This window comes from Stenella coeruleoalba (genome assembly GCF_951394435.1).
Source record: "Stenella coeruleoalba genome assembly, chromosome: 14".
Classification (NCBI taxonomy): Eukaryota; Metazoa; Chordata; class Mammalia; order Artiodactyla; family Delphinidae; genus Stenella; species Stenella coeruleoalba.
The window spans coordinates 68899351-68919830 of NC_137160.1; the positions used below are offsets into that span (position 1 = coordinate 68899351).

The 20480-nt window shown below is 54.2% G+C and overlaps 1 protein-coding gene across 1 annotated transcript in view; it reads left to right on the forward strand.

Annotated features, from left to right (window-relative positions):
- Positions 1–20480, forward strand: part of MN1 (MN1 proto-oncogene, transcriptional regulator) — a gene marked incomplete at its 3' end in the record, with an annotated part of 44214 nt that overhangs the window by 23259 nt on the left and 475 nt on the right. The gene's annotated exons all lie outside the window — the stretch shown is intronic.

Below are 20480 nucleotides of genomic sequence, written 5' to 3' on the forward strand. Positions count from 1 at the left end.
CCCGGCTGGGAGGAAGCACCCATGACTCTGACCTGCTACTTTGTCATTGGCCTGGGTCAACGGCTTGGGACAGAAGTGACCCGTACCCTGTAGGACTTTGCTTCTCGCTTGTGTTTCTCCCCAGATCCACGTGACAATGAGCAAGTCTGTTTGCTGGAGACTTTTTCCTAGATTTTGCTCTTGGAAAGAAATCTCTTCTGATTCTCTGCCTCAAGCATTAACTTATAGTTTAATCAAACAAAGCTGGGTGGGGTGGGGGGCCGTGAAAAGGGTACATATAAAGAGCAAAATCCTATCTGCCCAGAGTGGGGTACATCCATGTCCCCCTTGTGTTTTAAAGCCTGGTGCAAAAACTTTGCAGGCCATTCCCCGAGGGACAGAAAAACATCTCCAGCTGTGGTTCCCCAGGTGTTTGCCCCATCTCCCTCTCTGCTGTCTCCCCCCTCCTCCTTTTTTTTCCTTCTCTGCCTTTCATTCCTGGAACAATTGTCCGGGCCAGTTCCTTTGGGCTCCTCCACATTCCCTGCCAGAAACAAAAACCATTCTTAACCCCAGATGACCAAGGCCTGTAGTCATTTTGTCTGGTATGTGGCGTCCGCCTGGGGTTGGGGTTAGATGCATGCTTCCAATTTATATTCGGCTTGCCAGCTTCAAGGGGAGCAGGGGCTGGGGGAGAAAAGCCTTCAAGGAGCAGAGAGCCCAGAACTACCAGATTGCAAGAGAGGAGAGAGAAGGACCACAAGCTCAGGGTCTGAGGCCAGCCCCGGGGGCACAAGCCAGCGCATTCTGGGTCAGGCCAGTCCCTGGCCCTTCATACCCCCTGCCCCCCTCTACTTGTTAGCCACATTGTGGACTTCAGATTTTCCTCTGTATTCTATTTGGTTATTATTAATTTTTAATGAGGTCAGACTGAAAATCCATCTGCCTGGGCCTGCCTGCCTAGGTTTGAAGGCAATTAAACTGGAGACTAACCTCTTAATTAGGGTTTCCCTGTGTAAATCTCATTTGATAAATTCCTTATCATCCTTGGCTTTAACTGCAGCGTGGCCTGGAGAGGGGATTGAGCTCCCCCGGGACCTCTAAGTGAATCCCCCCCAGAGAGGCTGCCCCGCTCTGAAAACGGGGCTCTGCCAGCCAGAACCTCCCCCAGGAAGGGCTGGGAGAGAGGCCCCTTTCAGGGTTAATTAATCAGAAAATGTAGTGGTACCCGGTGATTCCAGAGAACTTGTCTGCCACCTTTTCATTCTTCTGTTCCCCCTTCTGCCTCCCTTCTAGGTCTTTCTTTAAAAAAATTTTTTTGGGGGTGAACTGAACTCAGTTAAAGGAAATCTGCAGCATCCCCCCTCCTTCCTTGCCTACCCAAACTGTTTGTCTGTGTGGATGGTTAAATTTTTTTTCCTTCCCTTTTTTAAATACAAGTGCGGCTGGGAGTGGAAATGTCAGGGGTCAGGCTTCATGCAGCAGGGAGCAGGGGGGCAGCCTCAGCTGCTGTCTTTGCCATTCGGGAGAAATCAGAGCTGAGCTTAACCCTTTGGAGCCCAGCCCCTGCCTGTGGGTTCTGGGAGCTTCCTCCTACTCTTTTTCACTAGAGTCAGGGGACTTTGTCACCGAGACTTCTTTTTTAGGGTTTTGGGCTGAAAACTACTCCCATGGTGTTGGGGGAAAGGGGAGTCACAGTGTGACTCCCAAATTCACTGCTCTAACCCCGTCAGCGTCCCAGGTGGCATCCTACTTCACAGATGGGAAAACTGAGGCCCAGGAGGCGTGGTTGACACACTGAGTCTCCCAGCTGATAACAGGTGGGGCTGGGATTGGGGCCCAGCTCTTTTTGTTCTGAACCTTTGATTCCTATTTACTGGAGTTCCCCCCCCTAAACCTCTAGGGTCCAGTAAAAGGAGAAGGCTGACTCAGGGATGGCGTTTGGATTCCTTAATCACTCTGCAGCCATTGAAAGGGCAGGGGGGGCAGTTTGAGAGCCGAGCTTGTGCCAGTGCCTCCTGTGAGCCACCGATGGCATCCTCACCCCACCATGAAGCAGCTACTTCTGTTGACCCATTTTACAGATGAGAAGGGTGAGGTGCAGAGAGGAAAAGGACCTGCTTGTGGGTGTGGCCGGCAGGTGGTGTAGCCAGATCTGCCCCCACCCCAACACCCATCTTTCTGCCCATTGGGCCAGGCTGCCCCTAAGCATGGGGACACTGACAGTCCATGGAAACAGGAAAAACAGTACAGAGCTCGTGCCTCGAGACCACTTGGTCTCCATCACCCATGGAGTTGCCCAAGGGCAATGGCGAGACCATATGGTGTTGATCCCCGAGCCTCGGTTCTTCATCTGTGAAGTGAGGATGATGGCAGTGTCGACCTCGTGGGGGTTCTGTAGGGGGGGCTATACCCATTCATACACATTAAGTCTTATGATCAGTGATTTGTACCTGGTAAGCTTCAATACATGTTACTTGTTGTTATTATCATTATTTATTCCTAATCACAGAGGAAAAAAAATGTAGACACTGATGAAATCCCAAAGGGAAGAAGCCCCATGTTATGCTCAGCACCTCTTCGGATAGCCAGGAGCCAGTGAGAGTTGGGAGTGGGGGGCTCTGACCCAGCCCAGTTCTAGGGGTTGACCATGGAACCCAGCTCTGTGGCTCTGCGCAAGTCACCTCACCTCTCTGTGCTCCCATGGTGAGGAGGGAGTGCCAACTTCCTTGGTGGGCGGTGGGATGAATCTGGACCTTGAGTCTGCAGGGGGAGCATAGGAGGGTTGCTTCATCACTTTGCCTTTAATTGGGCAGCGGCTTTGTGATCCACCCTGCTGGCTGGGCCTCAGTTTCCCCGTCTGGAATGGGGAAGCTGCTATGAAGCTTCGAGGACGTGATATACCCAGATGTGTTTGGCAGCCGCCAAGAAAGCTGCTCAGATGTCAGGGATTATTAGAATAATAGGAGGTGGGATCGTTCTCTGCAGAGCGGCGGGAAACCTGAGCACAGGGGAGGCACAGCACCCGGCAGCTCCACATCTGTTCAGGGGTCCGTTTGCTTGGTATGTGCCCCTGAGAGGGTACCTTGAGGGTGGTGAATGGTAGTTATGTAGATAAAAGGATCAAGATGATGTTTTGGGGCCTGAGTTTGAATCTCGGTGCCCTCTTTTGTTGTGTGGCCTTGAGTGAGTCATTTTGCTACCCTGTGCCTCAGTTTTCTCATCTGTGAAGTGGGCATAGTAGAGCTCCTATTTCCTAGGGTGGTTGTGAGGCCTAAGTGAAGTGAGGAATTCAAGGTGTCAGCCTGGCCTCCCACATGATGCCCTGCACTTGGTCCCCAGGCACCGGTCAGCGTGACGACTCAGGCTGAGCCGAGCCTGGAAAGGTCTTTGGAGCCGCCTGAAGCGGAACTTGAATTCTCTCCTTGCCGGCCTGTGGCCTCCCTTCCTCCCTCCCTCTGAAGCCAAAGCCCAGCATCTGTTTCCCCAGGAGCTGTTTAATATTCCACCGCGGTAAAATGAACTCATTGGAGCCACCCGAAAACAGCTGAATGAACCCCCGGCGCCCGGCGCCCTTTCAGAGCAGCTCCAGACCCCCCTCGGGCCTTGGGGAGGCTGGCAACGATAGCAGCTGTGGGAGAGGGGGCCCCCTTTTCTTCTTGGTACCCAGGGGAGCCTGTGCCCCCAAATGGGGGCTCCTGGAGGGCCAGGTTGGGGGCTGGAGCCTGGGGAGGGGCGGCCTGGGTTTCCCAGCCTGTTCGGGGCCTCATTTGTACTTCTTGGCTCAGAGGTTCTGTGTGTGAGGCCTCCGTGGGGAGGCCGAGAAAGCTAGGCTTTCTTCAGATTCTTCTCCTGATCCTCCCCCAACCCAGCCTCAAATGGGGGCCCGTGGAGTCAGGAGGCCCCAGCCTGCCTGCAGCGCTGCTGGGTGATGACGATGATGAACGTGCCAGCAGCATCCTTTGAGCATCTGCTGAGCGCCCCTTGTGTTAAGTGTGTCGTCTGCACTATCTTATTGACTCTCCAAAACCACTGGGGCAGTTTACTGTCCTTATTCCCATTTGACAGATGAGGAAACTGAGGCCCAAGCTGGCTTGTCCAAGATCATACTGCTAGGAAGTAGCCAGGCAGGGCTTCAACCAGGCTCTCTCCTTGATGGCGCTTAGATGTCTGCTCCTATTACTTTGGGATCCAGTGGCCTCTTCTGTAAATGGAGGGCACGGGGGGTGTGTTCTAACATGCCCACCTACAGGAGTGTCCTGAGTTAAAGTGACATCATACGAGGAGCATTTCACACAAGCATACAGTTGGCACTCACTGAAGTGCTAGCCGTTATCTTCACTCGATTACTTTGTGATGCCTGTTGCTTGTTCAGTCCCAATCTCAGCAGCCTCTCCCTTGTCCCCTCCCGTGGTTGCTCCTGGGGGGGCCTCAGTACTCACCCCAGCTCCCTCGGAAAGCAAATGATAACAAAGTGCTTCCAGGTAAAGCTGAATTAATTTCATGTAATTATCCTTGATAAAATTAAATATTACTTACAGTTCGTCTTGGATGCAATTTCTATACCAAGAGGTGGTGAAGCATTGGGGTGAGAACAGGCTGAGCTGGTGCCTGCTGGGCCAGGTGCTGGGCTTGTTGGTGGCTGGGTGTGAGCTGCCCCCGAAGGTGCTCGGCACCAGGACTTAAACCCGCAGTGGTGATTTCTCCCCAAGGTAGAGAGTGCTGGGGAGGCCTGAGCAGGAGGACACAAGCAGCCCCTTTCCCCATATTTTATATCTGAGGAGCCTCAGCAAGCAGTACCGGGCTTGGTTTTTCCAGACGCATTTTTCCACGCGTCCTGTCCTGCAAACCTCTCTGGAAGATCCCAATAGTTGACCTCCAGAAACGGGATCCAAGGTTTAGTGTTTTCTCCCCAGGGTTCAAAGCCCAGCAACACCACTTCCCAGCTCTAGGACTTTGGCCAAAACACCTTCTTTCTCTGAACCTCAGTTTTTCTCATCTGTAAAATGGGGGCAATTTTGATCATTCCATGAATTAATGTGGGGAATTGTGGGATCCGTCTGCTGTGCTGGCCAGAGAGGACTTGGGGGAGTGTCTTGTAAGATGAGACCAGTGATTGTCTTGGGTTGGAGTGAGGACTATGGAGCTGTGCACGATCAGTGCTGAGTGCTCTGAATGCCAGGTGTCAATATCAGATTGTGATTGTCACTTAGTGATGATGTGACCTTGGGTGGGTCCCTGTGGGTCTTCCAGTCTCCCTTTACTCATCATCTGGAAAACGGGAATAATGATGTGTACATTATAGGTCGTCATGAGAATAATGGAAGGTGCTGGTGAGAAGTGAGGCTTGGGGTCAGCCGCAGAGCAGGTGATCAAGAACCTGGCATCGTCACTATTATTGCTAATATTACCATCACTCTTCTTAGTCTTTAGTCACTGCATTTCCTGGCCTCTTTTTTGAGGACTGTGAACTTGGACTATCCAGAGCTTTCATGGGGGAGATGTGATGGAGAGAACAGGAAGCAGGAGGTGTGAGTTGTTTTTTTTTTTTTTGCAGTACGCGGGCCTCTCACTGTTGTGGCCTCTCCCGTTGCGGAGCACAGGCTCCGGATGCGCAGGCTCAGCGGCCATGGCTCACGGGCCCAGCCGCTCCGCGGCATGTGGGATCCCCCTGGACCGGGGCACGAACCCGTGTCCCCTGCATCGGCAGGCGGACTCTCAACCACTGTGCCACCAGGGAAGCCCAGGAGGTGTGAGTTTTAATCCTAGCCTGACCTTGACCCATTGTCTGACCTCAGGGAAGTCACTTTATTTCACTGGGTCTCACTTTCTTCCCCTCTGTGATTGGACTAGGTCAGATTTACAGATTCAGTGTCAAGTGCTAATCTGGATGGATTGGTTCTGGCTGCCTAGAGCATTGTGTTGAGAAAGACTCTGAGGCTGTATCTGGGTTCCATGGGAGGGAGTGCCAAGGCTGATGAGCAATGTCTGCCGTGAGCTCAAGAGGAAATAAGTTTCGGTGTGAGTCCCAGGTGGTTGATGATCCTGGAAAACATGACCCTTGTGGCTCCTTCCGGCCCAAAATTTACCTCAATCTATGGAAGCTTCCTATCTGAAAGACGATAGGGCTTTCCTTTTGTAAGAAAACTAGTAGTCATGGCAGCCGCTGACGCAGATTGGGAGAGACTTTGTAGATTATAATTCTGGACCAGCGCTGTCCAATAGAACCTTCTGCAGTGATGGAGACGTCCTATATCTGCACTGTCCAGTACGGTAACCGCTAGCCACAGACAGCTGTCAAACACTTGAAATGTGGTTAGTTGTGAATGAGGAATTGATGTTTAAGTATTATTTAAATTTAAAACAATTCATGTGGCTAGTGGCTACCATATTGGACAGCCTACTTCTTGACTCCTAGAGCCCCTGAATCCGTAGCGGCCCCCAAGATCATCAGCTTGTTATACCCCAAGCGTGCCATGAACTCTGGATAAGTCGTTGGGTGAAAGCCCGTTGCTTAGCAGCAGCCACCTGCCCCCAGGCAGCTGGAAACCACCTCTGCAAGAGCTTTGCTCAGGTGGGTGAGCTCTGCACAGGACGATAAATGCTTTTCCCTTCTGCTCCGCTCGCCTCCCCAGGGGGCCTGGTTCCCCAGGACTCAGACCCTGCAGTGGGCAAGGCCTGGTCTGGATCAGATCCCCCCGTCAGGTCATGACATGGAGGCCAGCATCTCCTCATCCTGTGGTACCCCAGGAAACAGGCAGGTGTTTCCAGACACAGAGTGGATGGGCCAAGAGGGAAGGCCAGGTGATGGCCTTTAGGAGAATGAGAGTCATTGTTTACTCTTTCCTTCCCTTCTCTCTTCCTCCCTCCCTCTCCCTCTCTTTCTGGCGTGGGGCAAAAGTAGAAAGTCTTTGGAAACTGACTTGGCTTCACTCTGCCTTGGTCACTCCCTAGCTGTGTGATGTTGGGCAAGTCACCCTGCCTCTCTGAACCTGTTTCTACATCCTTTAAAAGGAATAACATGTGTACACACAATGAGCCAAACAAAACCCAAGGGCAAACACTGAAAAAAAAAAAAAAGGAATAACAGCTCCGCCCTCCAAAGTTTAACAAGAGGACCCAATGCAGTGATATGCAAGAAATGTGTAGAATGGTGTCCGGGGTGTGGTTCCTTTCCCTGGAGGGTAATTTAACTGATTCCCATGCCTGGTGTCAACTTAAAGCTCATCTCAGAGGTTATCCCAGCAGGTTCAGGCTCAGGGTCTGTAGGCAGGAAGGGTGGCCGAGCGAGGGTGGTGGCCGGGACTCCCTGTGTCATCGTCCTCCAGCAGGAGGAAATTGCTGGCATTTGTCAGCCGACCCTTCGCGTTTTCCTCTCCATTAAAGGCACCTGCTTCTTGTGCCGTCCTCGCACACCAGTGGGGTCTAAAATAAAAGGGGAGAATTCTAACCTCCGGACTGTGAAGGAAGTCTGTTGGCTGGGTTGGGGATCTGGAGAGTAAGTGGGGGCAGTTCCTCCATTTCGGGATAGTCTGGAGGGGGTGGCCCTCCTCGGTAGATTTTGGGGAGGGGCAGTGGGCAAACCTCCTAATGAGGTCTTGCTTCATTGGCACCCAGGAAGCCTTGAAAAGTTCCTATTTAGGTCTGTCTGGAGGCCCAGGTGATGTGGTTTGAATCTTCCTTATTTTAATGATTCTTTAGGGTTTGTTCCTGCCCCCAGGAATTGGTACAGTCAGCACATATCGGTCGAGAGCTTTCTATGTGCCAGGTGCCAGGGCCACAGTGGTGAATAGGAGAGACAAGGCTCCTGATTTCATGGAACTCACCTTCTAGAGGCAGTAGCGCAGAACAGGACAATTATGAGAAGTTGGGGTTAGCACCAGATGTTACAGCCTGGTGGGCATTGGAGCCCACTGAGAGGCTTGGAGAGACCTACCTGAGTAAGGGGAAAGTGGAATTGTTAGTTAGGTGAAGGGAGAAGTGACAGTAGTGGTCCAGGAAGAGGAGAGAGCTGGCAAGAGTAGCGTTGCCACCACTTGGTGACAGCGTACTGCAAACTCCACTGTGAAACCTTCTGAATGAGGAGACAACTGAGTGCTGGCTTCGGCAGGCAGGCCAGAATCCTCTGATTTGGTCACACTTCTTCCCCCAACTTAACCTTCTCTGGCCTCAGTTTCCCCAGTGTATAGCACCAGCCAGCCCAGTCTTCCTAGAATCCAGTTCCGCTTTCCTCAGATCACAGGGACAAAGGTCTGTGACCTCTGCCATGGGAGGAGAGGCACTGAGTCTTAATCCTGCTTCTCCATACCTGAGACATAGGCCAAATCTAGAAAATCCTCCCAAGAGGTGGGATACAGGTGTTGCAAAATGTGTCTGGTCCTGGGAAGATGTGACAGAAGGTGAGACTGGGGTCGGCTTAGTCACCTAACCCTCACCCTTGTGCCTGCCTCTTCCCACACTCCCTGTCTGGAAGGAATGCAGTGGCCCCCGCCTTCCCAGGTTGACCTCAGAGACACACGGTGTGCGTTGCACGCCCAGCAGGAACACACAGGGCCGAGCCTGTCCCCTCCGCCATTCCGAGGTAGAGGTTAGCTAGCATTTCCCATCAGTCTATAGTATAATTTAGGGTAGGGAGCACCTAGTTGGGTGGCTTTTTTTTTTTTTAATTAATTAATTAATCTCTGGCTGCGTTGGGTCTTCATTGCCGTGCGTGGGCTTTCTCTAGTTGCAGTGAGCGGGGGCTACTCTGTGTTGTGGAGCGTGTGCCTCTCATTGCGGTGGCTTCTCTTGTTGTGGAGCACGAGCTCTAGGCGCACGAGCTTCAGTAGTTGTGACACGGGGGCTCAGTAGTTGTGGCTCTAGAGCACAGGCTCAGTGGTTGTGGCGCACGGGCTTCGTTGCTCTGCGGCATGTGGGATCTTCCCAGACCAGGGCTCGAACCTGTGTCCCCTGAATTGGCAGGCAGATTCTTAACCACTGCGCCACCAGGGAAGTCCCTTGGGTGGCTTCCTTAGGTCATAGAGTTACAGGCCTGGCAGCCGGGACTCCTGACACTTACAGTGGCAGCCCAGAGAGGGCAAGCGATGCGCCTGAAGTCACACAGCTAGCTGCAGGTAGGGCTGGTGCTTGTCTTCCTGGAGTAGGGGAGGAAAGCCCAGTGTGGAGGGAAAGCAGGTTGGGGTTTGTTTTTGGCAGACACACCTCTAACCCAGAAAGCCCAAGTCCGGACCTATTGGAACCCCTGGGTGGGTGTGCCAGGCCGGGCGCCCCAGGAACTTTGGTCCCTGTTGTTTGGATGGGAGTGACCAACCAGCTTCTTCCAAGCCCAGACCAGCTTCTACTGCTCCACCCGGCTCCCTTCCCAGGCCAAGCAGATGCCACGGGGTGGTTAAAAGAATACAGACTCTGGACTCACACAGACCTGGGTTTAGATTCCAGCTCTCCACTTTCTAGCTGTGTGACCTTGGTCCTCATGGGGCTGTTGAGGTGATAGATGAGATCAGCCAGTGAGAAGGTCCTGGCCCAGCCCCGGGGTGGATGCTCTGCCTGCCTGGCCTCTCACCGTCCACTTTGCGCATCGCTCTGTCCTTCCCTGAGTCGAGGCTGAGCTGAGAGGGTGTACTCAGGGGCTGAGTGCTGGGTGGCTGCCCATCTCCTCCCGCCTGATGTGGGCGACTCACATTTCCGCAGAGAGCTCACCTTTCTCCTCTTTCATTGCATTTATGGATGTGCTTTTGAATGATTAAAAAAAACTTCTTTTTTTTACAACAACCCCTCTCTTCTACAAGCAGCATTTTACTGTTTTATTAATTTTTAAGCAGGAAGGCAGGACGGTTTCCACTATAGCCAGAGAAGGAAGACCAGGGCCACATGAATGGGGAGGACATTTCTGATTCCCGAAGGGTCACCATGCAAGTCCTCACAGATCAGAGTTGTTTACATACAAACACCTTTCTCAGGAGCATGTATTGAGCACCTACTGGGTGCCTGGCTGCTCCTTCCTACTTGTGTGAACTTGGACAAGTGATATCACCTCTCTAAGCCTCAGGTTCAGGGGTTGGCAAACTTTCTCTGTAAAGGGCCTGATAGTAAGTATTTAAGGTTTGTAGGTTATACAACCTCTGTCACAATGACTCAGCTCTGCCACTGTAGCATAAAAGCAGCCATAGACAAAATGTAAACATTTGAGCATAGTTGTGTTCCAATAAAACTTTATTTATAAAGACAGATGGTGGGCTGGACATACCCTGTGGGCTGTAGTGTGCTGACCCTGGCTGGCTCTTCATGAAACGGGGCTAAGAGAATAGAAGCTGCCCTCCAGAGTTATGGTGAGGAAAGAGTGAGTTTAAAAGAACAAACACGTGATAGGTGCTAATTAGTTCTTGTCTGTTGGTTAATTCTATCAAATGCCAATCTCCCAGCAGCACTGCCCAGTTGGTGTATGGTCTTATTTCACAGGTAGGGAAACTGAGAAGCAGAGGGATCAAGTGACTTGCCCTCAACCCTTCTACTCATTAATAGATGACCTGGGATGCAATCTTGCCCCCTTTGTGCCCCAATTTCCCCACTTGTATCCTCAGAGAGGATTCACTGATGTAAAAACACAGGGCATGATGATCTCATCCATTGTGCGGAGGGAACATGGAGGCACAGAGAGGTGGAGTCTTTTGGGCCACCAGCTGAGACGTGGCAGGGCTGGGATTAGGACCCAACCTGGATTTCTTGGAGACGTGGGTTACAGGCGTCTGACTCAGAAGCTGCCAGGGAGGAATGGCAGGTCCTGCTGGACCAGAGCTCTGTCAGAGTACCATTCTCATGGGGCTGCGATCAAATCCTCCCACTTGCTTAGAGTTGGGGAGCAAGGGACCTTGTCCCCAATAAGGGGGTGTGTTTGTACGTCGGGTGTCCTATGCCAGGGCCGGAATGGATGAGGTGCAAGCCTCTTGTTAATTCTGACAGATTCCTGATGCCCCTCCCCTGCTTGAAAACCTTTTTGTCTCCTCTTTGCAGGAACAAAGCCCAACGCTCCCAGTCCTCCATGACTGACTCCATTTGAGCTTTGCTGCCTCCTCTTCCTCTGGGTCCCCCAGGCCCTAAATCGGGGTCCCTGGGCAGGCCTCTGGCTCTTCTGAAACAGTCACAGCAGAGCTTGGAGCGCCCCCTCTCGCTTCTCTTGGTGCAGAGCTTTATCCTCATCCTTAAGTCCCCCTAGTGTGTCCTCTCCTCTACAAAGTTTTCCCGGATCCCCACGCGTCCCCTGGGTCCACTTCGCTCCGACAGGGATTGTCTCTGTTCTGCAGTTCCGTGTTTATCAGAACATCTGTCCACCAGGCTGGGGGTCCCTGAGCCCAGCGCCCAGCACACAGCTGGGGGCACATGTTTGCTTGTGGCGCTTCAGCTATTATCACCGTCTCGAGGATTCCCTCTTACAGGCTGCCCCAGGCCCGAGTTCGGGGAAATGATTATGGTAACTGGATATCGAGCATCCCCTGGGCACCAGGCATTTCATCCGCCTCTCCGCAAAGCAGCAATGACCAAAATCACTTTTTAGGTGAAGGAATGGAGACCCGGGGAGTCAAAAGCAGCTGATCGTGGGTCAAATAGCCCGGCAGCGACAGGGTTTGCATTTGAGCCTAAGCTTCTGTCTCCTAAGTGCATGACTGTCCCATGACTGACCCCCACGCAGAGCCCTTCCTTGAGACGCAGTGGCGCTATGGGAAGTTACCTGGGCCTACGGGCCACTTGCCTCCCTGCCGACCTGCCATGGAAAGAGCACAAAGCTTCCACAGCCCAGTGGATGGGTGACCAGGGCAGATGCCCCCAAGAACCTCCACCCAAAGCATCAGTGCTTTGAAAACGTACTTTTTAAAATTCAGACTTGTCACTGAATCTGTTTTTTTTTTTCCCCAATGGGCTAAAAGGAATGCGGTTCTAATCCTATAGAAATACATGTGTATATTCGTCTTGTTTTATAAAGATAATGGTTGAATGGCTTACCGCACAGCCGGCAGAGTGGGGAGCTCGGTGAGGTGTTGGCCCTTCTGTAAAGTTGCCCCCAGTGTACGGGTGGGATACTGGGGCTCAGAGAGGGACAGTGTCCTGCCCAGGGCCACACAGCACTGGGCCCAATGTCATGGGGGTGAACTGTGGGTGAGAAGGCAAGAAAACAGAGTGGGAAGGGCTCTGCTGGAGACAGGGCTGGAGAGAATCTCCAATATAATAATCATATTAGAAATACTAAGAGCAGCTACTATTTCTTGGGCAGCCTTGGTGCCTGGCAGTGTGTTAAGCGCTTTGCTTGCATTATCCCTGGACTTTTCCCAACAGCCCTATGAGAATAATACCGTCTCCAGCCCTATTTCATGGGTGAGAAAACTGAGGCTGGGAGGAGTTAACATCCCCAAAGCCAATCCTGAAGCCTGGTGCTCTGGACGCGCGGTGCAGAGCTCCCCCTGCACAAGCACCCTTGATGCACCCCTGTGGACGCTGTCAGAAGGAAGGTGCAGGCTGAGGGGTCGGCTCACGGCCCCCCAGCCTGTCACGTCTCGGCAGCAGGCAGGCGGGGAGTGGCCCGGGGGATGCACAGGGCTGCATCTGTCACAGGTCATTGGCCACGTGGCCGCAGGCACCAGGAGAAGGAGCCTGCTGGAGGCGCTCAGGCCAGGGAGAGGGGCCTGGGCTCTGGTCCTCAAACACCACCCCAGTGCCTCCTCCTTTGGGGCTGAGGAGGAGCCCTGGAATTCAGCCCCCCGCCCCAGTCCCGGTCCGGCCCCCAGCTCTCAGCAGCCTGGTCCCAGTGATGCCCTTGCTGCTTCGCCTCAGCGGAGCCCTCAGCCCGTTCTCAATCTAAGTGACAGCTGCCCTCAGCCAAGTCAACTCCAATTAATTTCCGAAGACTTTCGGGGGCCCGGCTGAGCCTCTCCCCAGGCTGAGCTACCCCAGCGGCTGCAGCGAGGCCCCTTCCTCACCCTCGTGGGGCCTCCCGATGGTTGGTGGGGGCCCTACCAGCCCCTCAGGAGCCCCCACGTGTGCCGTGTGCTGCCCCCATCTGATGGGGCCAATGTGGAAACGCTCGGGCAGCGTCCATGGAGAAAGCACTGAACGGGGCCTCGGGGTTTGTCCTCGGCTGCTGTGTCACCTGGGGTCCTTCTCACCCCATCTGTGTGCTTCAGGGCCCTTTCCCCAAAAGCAGGAGTGTTGATCCAGAGAGAGAGGGTGGGAGGGAGGGCGGGGGAGGGGGAGGAAGAGAGGAAAAGATAAAGAGGGAGGGAGAGAACAAGAGAAAGAGAGGCTGAGCAAGAAGGCGAGGGGGGTGGGAACGAGAGAGCTGGAGAGAGGAGGAGGGACTGGGTGTACCTGCCATTTGGCTGCGACATTTTACTTTTTCCTGTGACTTTGGCATCAGACAGACCTGGGAGTTACCCTGGCTCTGCCACAGGCCGGCTGTGTGACTGTGAGCCAGTGACGTCCCCTCTCTGAACCTCGGTTTCCGCCCCTGTAAAATGCCCTCTCTGCCTGGGTGTTGTGTTGGTCCAATGAGATCGGCCAAGGCCCGGCCCCCTAGGGAGCCTGAGGTCAGTGTATCTTACGGTCCCTTGTTTTGGGAGGGCACCTGCCTTAGCCTCCTGCCTTCTTTGAATGTAAAATCCGGTCACCCCAAAGGGATAGAAAGATTCAGGGGGCTTGTACATTTACTCACCACCATTCATTTCTGAGAGGACCCGATAGGCCTGGAGAGGGGGAGTGACTTACCCAAGGTCACACGGCAAGCAGGTGGAGAGCTGGGATGAGAATGTGAGTCTTCATCCACATATTTCACAAATCCTTATCAGGTGCCTACCGCATGCCAGGGCCGGAGAGACCTCGGAGAGCCCCGTGGGCGTGTCTGCTCTCAGGGTCTCCATCCAGGCCAGGCTTGTGTGATCTCTACTGGTGGGAATGTTATCCGCTTCTACAGGTGGGGAAACTGAGGCTCAGCAAGCTGAGCTTGCCCAAGGTCATGGAGCTGGTGAAGCGCAGAGTTGAGACTCAGAGGGAGGAGGGAGGATTTGAGTCCAGGTTTCTGAACATGCCAAAGCTGCCGGGTATGGGGAAGGAGAGGGGTGGGAATTTGGGTGTGCCGTCTTCCTGCACGGTTGGTGGCGTTATAGACCATCTTTGTGCTGTCTGACATCTGGCTTAGAGTCGCTGTTCCTGCCTCTGAGGCTAGAGCCGGTGAGTCCCCCAGACCCCGTCTAGCTCTCTGAAGGAGGGGACACGACCCAGGGACTGAGCGTGGACAGGCAGCCAAGGCGGGATCCTCCTTGGGGTTGTGAGGCTCTTCAAAAGAGTTCCAGTTGGGGTATGGGGACCAGTTCCACTAGGGTTGGGTCCCCCACATCCCAGGGGTGGGTTCTAGGAGATGGGCCTTTGTGTTGCCTTAAAAAAGCCTTGGACTTTGTTAACCACCGACAAGACTCTCTACTCCTGCTCTGATTGCTTGTGGCCTTTACCTGATAGAACCTGACAGAACTCGGTGAGGACCCGGGTGCTGACCTTATCCTATTTCGTAGGGAAAGAAGCTGAGTCTCAAGGAGGAAAAGTGACTTGCCCAAAGTCGCCCTGCTGGGAAAAGTGCCAGGGACCAAGTTACAGGCTTCGGTCATCTGACTCCAAAGTCTCCCCATGATGTCTTCCATCTTTGGTGGCCTGTTGCTAAGGGGTTCGGAACTCAGGATTCCCCCTCTGCCCGGGGAGATGTGTCAGCACTTCCCTGTAGCCAGTGAGGCTGTCGCCGGTGGCATCATTACTATTATGGTGGCTGGTCGTGGGGTGCCATTTGCAAGCGGGGGGTGTTGGAGAAACATCACCATGGGGCTGACAGCCAGGTAGATAGATGGTAGGAGTCAGCAGAGGTGAGGAGTGTGTTCTAGGCGGAAGAAACATCAGGAGGTGGGAAGGATCTCGATATACTTTGAGAGACGGTATAGCTGAGAGGTGAGGCTGGAGGCCCAAGATGGAAGCAGACCACGTCATGGGAAGCTGGAGACTTTATCTTGGGGGCACTGGGGAGCCATGGAAGTTTTAAGCAGGAGAGGGGCCTGCTCTGGTTGGTGCTTCAGAGTTTCTCACCCGGCTCACAGTGGAAGATGGGCGTGTGGGTCAGCGTAGAAGCAGAGAGAGCAGCAAGGTTGTTGCTGCAGGCGGGAGTGGGGGCCTGGACCAGGGTAGGGGCAACGGGGCGGGAGAGCAGTGGAGGAATTTTGGAGGCAGGCTCTCCCCTCCCTGGTGCTCGACTCTAGGCTTGGGGAAGCGTGATGCCCAGAGCCAGCCTGGGTGTGATGGCCCGGCCTTTCCTGGAGATGGGGGCTAGGAGCTAGGAGCTTCTGGGGGGACATGGATGTGTCTGGGGGCCCTAAGGGACTCCCGGGCTGCAGGACAGAGGTGCCGAGAACAGGTGGCTCAGCCCTGTGGTTTCCAGGCCGGCCGGCCTGCCTCTGCTTCCAGGCCCAGTGGCCCAGCCCCCAGCTGAGTGGCAGCTGTCACAGACACCAGTGTCTTCCCCCCCACACCCCCTGCCAGGTCCAAATAAAGGAAAAACCAAAATACATTTCCCTTTGTCGGAATCTGGCGAGGGTGAGCCTGTGAGAGTCATTCGCTATTGTGTTCTGGGGCCCACACTGCTCCTTACATAAGCTTCAGGTTAAAAATACTCACGGAATTCTAATTCCTCTCTGCCTGGGATCGCACCCCGGGGGGCCTCCCAGCCTCGGAGGGCAGGGGGTGGGGCAGGCCCCTGGCACCCAAGGAAATGAAGAAACTGCCCCACGCACAGGGCGGGTGTGTGGCAGTATCAGCTCTGCCTGCCCCCAAAGCCCTGGGCTGTTGAAGTATAGCAACCACAAGACTCCTGAGAGCGGCTAGCCTCTTCGGAAGGCTCATCGTGTGCTGAAGTTTTCACCCATGTGATCTCACTTCATCGTCCTCCAAGCCCGTGAAGTAGGTTCCCATTTTACAGCCCAGGTTAACACCTTGCTCAGGTTATACCCTGGATTAGCACCCAGGGAGCCCCTGACCTGGGTGCAACTTGGAGCCCACATTTGACCCCCATAATCTGGCCTTCCCTCTGGGGGGCAGAGGGACAGGAGGTGGCCCGGCAGAAGTCCCCTTTCTGAGGGTTTGGGGACAGAGTGGTGGCTGTGCGTACCGCCAAGGCAGCACTTCAGCTGCTGGAGTGGGGGGCGGCAGCGACCCCAACCCCCTCCCCCCCGGAGCTGAGGATGCCTGAGCATGTGGCCCACCCAAACTGGAACCCATTCCCGGGCATACTGAGTGCAGGGCGAGGCAGTGACAAGGCCTGTTTTGCTGACTTTAAAAAAAACTCAGCCCCCTCCATGGGCGGCACCTCCAGAAATGAAATTAACAATGAGATGTCCCCAGGTAAAGACATGCACATCTTTTCCCTTCTCCCTTTACCTCAGCCGTGGCCAGCCAAAGGGTCAATCAGCCGTCCCAGTTAGCACTCCAGCCAGCCGTCCCAGCCCCGCCGGTCCCTGCAGGCTGGTGGACAACCACACAGGGCAGTCCTCTTGGTGCTGGTGGGAGTGCACTGTGTGCTAAGCACTTTACATGGATCATTTCACTTAATCCTCGTAACTGCCTCCATGACGGCCAGTCCTATTATTTCCGCCATTTCCTAGGACTGAGGTTCTGAGAGCTGAAGTGATGCACGGGAGTCCGTGCTCCCCAGACGGTAGGCATGATCATTGTGGAACCCGTAGGAGGGGTGGAATTCCATCCGTTATCCACGCGGTCACTTTTTGGGCACTGGCTCAAGGTTCTTTCCTTTCCTTTGTGGAATTTACTATCCCCTTTGTGGATAGGGAAGCACTGAAGACAAAATCTGATGTGGTCTCATGTTGGTGGCAGGGTGAGCCCAAAGCAGCCTGTACCTGGATAGCATGATACCAAGTCTGCAGCGTTCAGCAAGGGGGTTCTGGGAAGGGGCTGGATGGGTCAGCCAGGGCTTGTGCACGTGGAGAAAGGGCGGGGAGAGACTCTGTGGGGAGTGACAGCGAGGTATCCCAGCTCCAGGCCCTGCCCCTGTGCGTGGGGACTCAGGTGGTCTGTTCTGGCCAGTAGGGGGATGACCTTAAAAACAGTCCCATGGTCCTTCCTTGCTGGGCAGGCACGCCAGGAAGCCTCTCATCTCAGCTCCTGTGCTGCCCGGGGTGAGGCACCTCATGGTTATACATTTTGAGTCAATGTCACCCCTGCCTCAGGAACTGACCACCCACAGGCAGGGCGTCATCGGCTCTTTCTCTTGTATGGTCTCCCCCAGCTGCCTTGAGCCAGGCCCATGGGAATCGCCATCCCCAAGTTACAGATGAGGAAATGGGGGCCAGCTGCCGAGGTTGGGGGACCCGGGATTCCACCTCGGCCTGACCTGCGAGGAATCCTGGGCTAACAGGAGAGGGCTGGTCCCAAAGCTGGTGACCTGGCCTCGGGTGACCCTTGGGCAGCTCCCTGTCCCTTGGGGTCTCAGTCTTCCCATCTGTCAAATAGGGCTGAGCAGCCCTTCACAGTCAATGCACAGGCCCCAGCTGAGCTGAACAGGCGAAATCTGCCCCTCCCCCACACAGCCACAGTCTGATAGGGAAGGCTGACAGCCAACAGTGGAAAACAGGACAACACCCTTCAGGTTCTGTGGTGTCTGCCAGTGCCGGGCGCTGAGTACCTCCAGGGTCTCCCCAGCCCTGGGAGCTGGGCGAGGGGGCGGTTTTATCTCTGGGTCCTGGTGTGGGGGCTGGCATGCCTGCTGCCCTGAGTAGTGGGGATGGAGGGCCTCTCCTGGGCCAGGCCGGGGCAGGCCCTGACTTGAGGCGGCTCCCGTGGGACTGATTTATCGGCAGCCACTCGGCAGCCCAGGGGAGCCGCAGTCCTAGGGTGTGTTGGGTTCCCCCAGCTGGAATGAATCCTGCGGGAGGATGAGTTTGGTCATGCTTGGGTTGTCAAGAACTGAAGAGTCATATTCTCTCCTAAAAACATTCCCCATGGATACCAGACTCGCTTGTTTGTTCCAGGCAGAGGCTGGGGAATCCTGTGCCCATGCTCTGTGATGTGGGGCAAGGCCCTCACCCTCTCTGAGCCCCAGATGCCCGCTCTAAAGTGGGGAGAAGGGTCACCCAGCTGCCGGGCTTGCTGGGGGATGGAATTAGATAATACACGGAAGTGTCCAACTGTGTGCCTGCGATGCCCTCATTAAATCCACCCCAAGTAAGAAGAGCAGCTGTCTGTGGTTTTGGCGCGCGGCATGCGTTTGAGTCGTCTGTAACTTGGGAATAAAACATCTTTAGGAAATGTGGCCATTTGGAGCAGTCTGGAGCCGCTGCTGAACAAACCCAGCTCCCATGAGTGTCTTAGTCCTCCAGTGTCTACCTTCCTGGTGCTTCAGCCACAGAGCAAGGGAGCCGGGTGTCAGGAGCTCACGTGTGGGTCTTGTCTTTGTTTAGCTCTTGCAAACTTTGGCAAGGGGCCTCGGTTTCCTACCTGTAAAATGGGCACAAGCGTTGTTGCGTTGGCTCCTTGAAATAATGTGTGTAAAGTGAAATAAGGAACTCCTTTCAGAATCTCTCTCTCTCTCTCTGACAGATGCTACTCCTTCCCCCAATCTAGATCTCGCAATGTTCAGAACAAAATTCCTTTTGCAGGTGTTAAGCAGCAGGGTGTCACTGGGAGCAAGGCAAGCGTGGGCTCAGGAGCAGAGGTGTGAGGGCTGTACATCAGCATGGCTGGAGTCCAGGGCCCACTGTGGGTGAGGGGACCCTGAGTCTGGTATCTCTAGCTAGCTGGGGTCACAGCATCCCAGCTCCACCACCTCTAACCAACTTGGGAACCTCAGGCTCAGAACCTCAGCTTCCCCATCCATGAAATGGGTACAAAGACTCCAGCTTTATGGGCAGGAACATGCCCAGCTGGCCAGACTCAAGGAAGGGACAAGGCTTGGAGGCTTCTAGATGGTTGCAAGGACCCCTCACCTCCTGACTCCCCTCCCCTACCTCAGACATGAATGACAGTCCCAGCAGCCCTGTCTGGGATTGTCTCTGTATGCCAGGACATCTGTTACAAGACCCCAAGGGATTCAGCATCACCCCCACTTTGCCAGTGAATAGAACTGAGGCTCAGAGAGGGAGATTGTTGGATCCCATCCACCCAGTGGTGGGGCTTGGATTCAAGCCGCAGTCTGTGACTCTAAGATGACTGTGCTACGATACTGTCTCCCAGCTTCACCGTCAGATGCAGGAGGAGGAGGAAGACTGTGCCTTGTTTCCTGCTGGAATCTGCAGGCTTACACCACGCCTGGCACACAGTAGGGACTCAGCTTATTAATTGAATGAAGGAAGGAAGAGGCAAAGGAGAGAATCTTCCCTCCCAGCCCCAGCTCCTCCCAAGAATGCAGGTCCCAAAGCTGGGTGTCTCTGGGGCTCCAGGGTGGGGACCCCAAACCCAGTTAGTCACACCTGGCCTTGGTTGCCTGGGCCCATCCCTCTGAGAGGATTTTCTCTGCAGGCCATGGCTCAGCTCTTGGGGGAAGCCTCAAGGCGGATCCCAGAGGGCGGGATGGGCGGGGTGACTCCTGCTTGGCACCAGGCCCTGGCTGGGCCTGCACAGTGTGCTGAGGAGGGCGGGCCAGTCATGGAGTTCAGTATCTGGGTGTGCTCCCTCGGCCGGAGCTGAGCCCCCACCGCCAATTCCAGCTTTTCTCATTTCTGCTGAGTCAGAAGTTCACCATCAGCCCATCTTCAAACCCAGCTCTGTCCCATCCTGGCTGTGTGACCTTGGGCAGGTCACCTTGCCTCTCTGAGAGTCAGGCCCCGAAAAAGGAATAATGAGAATAATCATGATTCAGTAGGCCTCAGAACAGAACTATTGGTCACTGGGCAGCAGTAAATTAGAAGTCCTCTGAAATGACTGCTCCATTCCTTCCCTGCCTCAGGACTCCCGATTCCTTGTTCTCTTCTAATATAATTCGTGCTAAGGTGTGAATGGCTGTCAAATTTCTTTTCTGTCAAGTGAGTCTAATCCAAACATTACTATGGTCTGTGCTGTTTCTGGTGCTGTGTGACTGAATGAGAAGGAAATTTAGGGGATTTTCATTGAGGGTGTAGGAGAGGAATAGACTCCCTCACCCTTATCACCTAAAGTCCTTTCATGCAGCAGCTGGGGAGGGGCAAAGGGCACTGGTGTGGTTGGGGAGTCCACACTCTTAGTCTCTGTGGCTCTGAGCAGTTTGGCACTGTGTAAGGAAGTTACCAGCACGTAGCAGGCCCTTAGCAAATGTCTGTCTGGAGGATGACAAGAGAATGGGCTGTATTCGAGACCTGGACAATCCTCCCCTCCTCCGTTTCACTGCATCTGATGAACTCCTACACATCCTTCAGTGCCCAGTTTGGATGTGTCTCTTCCAGGAAGCCTTCCCAACTAACTTCAGGTCCAGTTAATCTTTGGGGAACTCTAGTCCA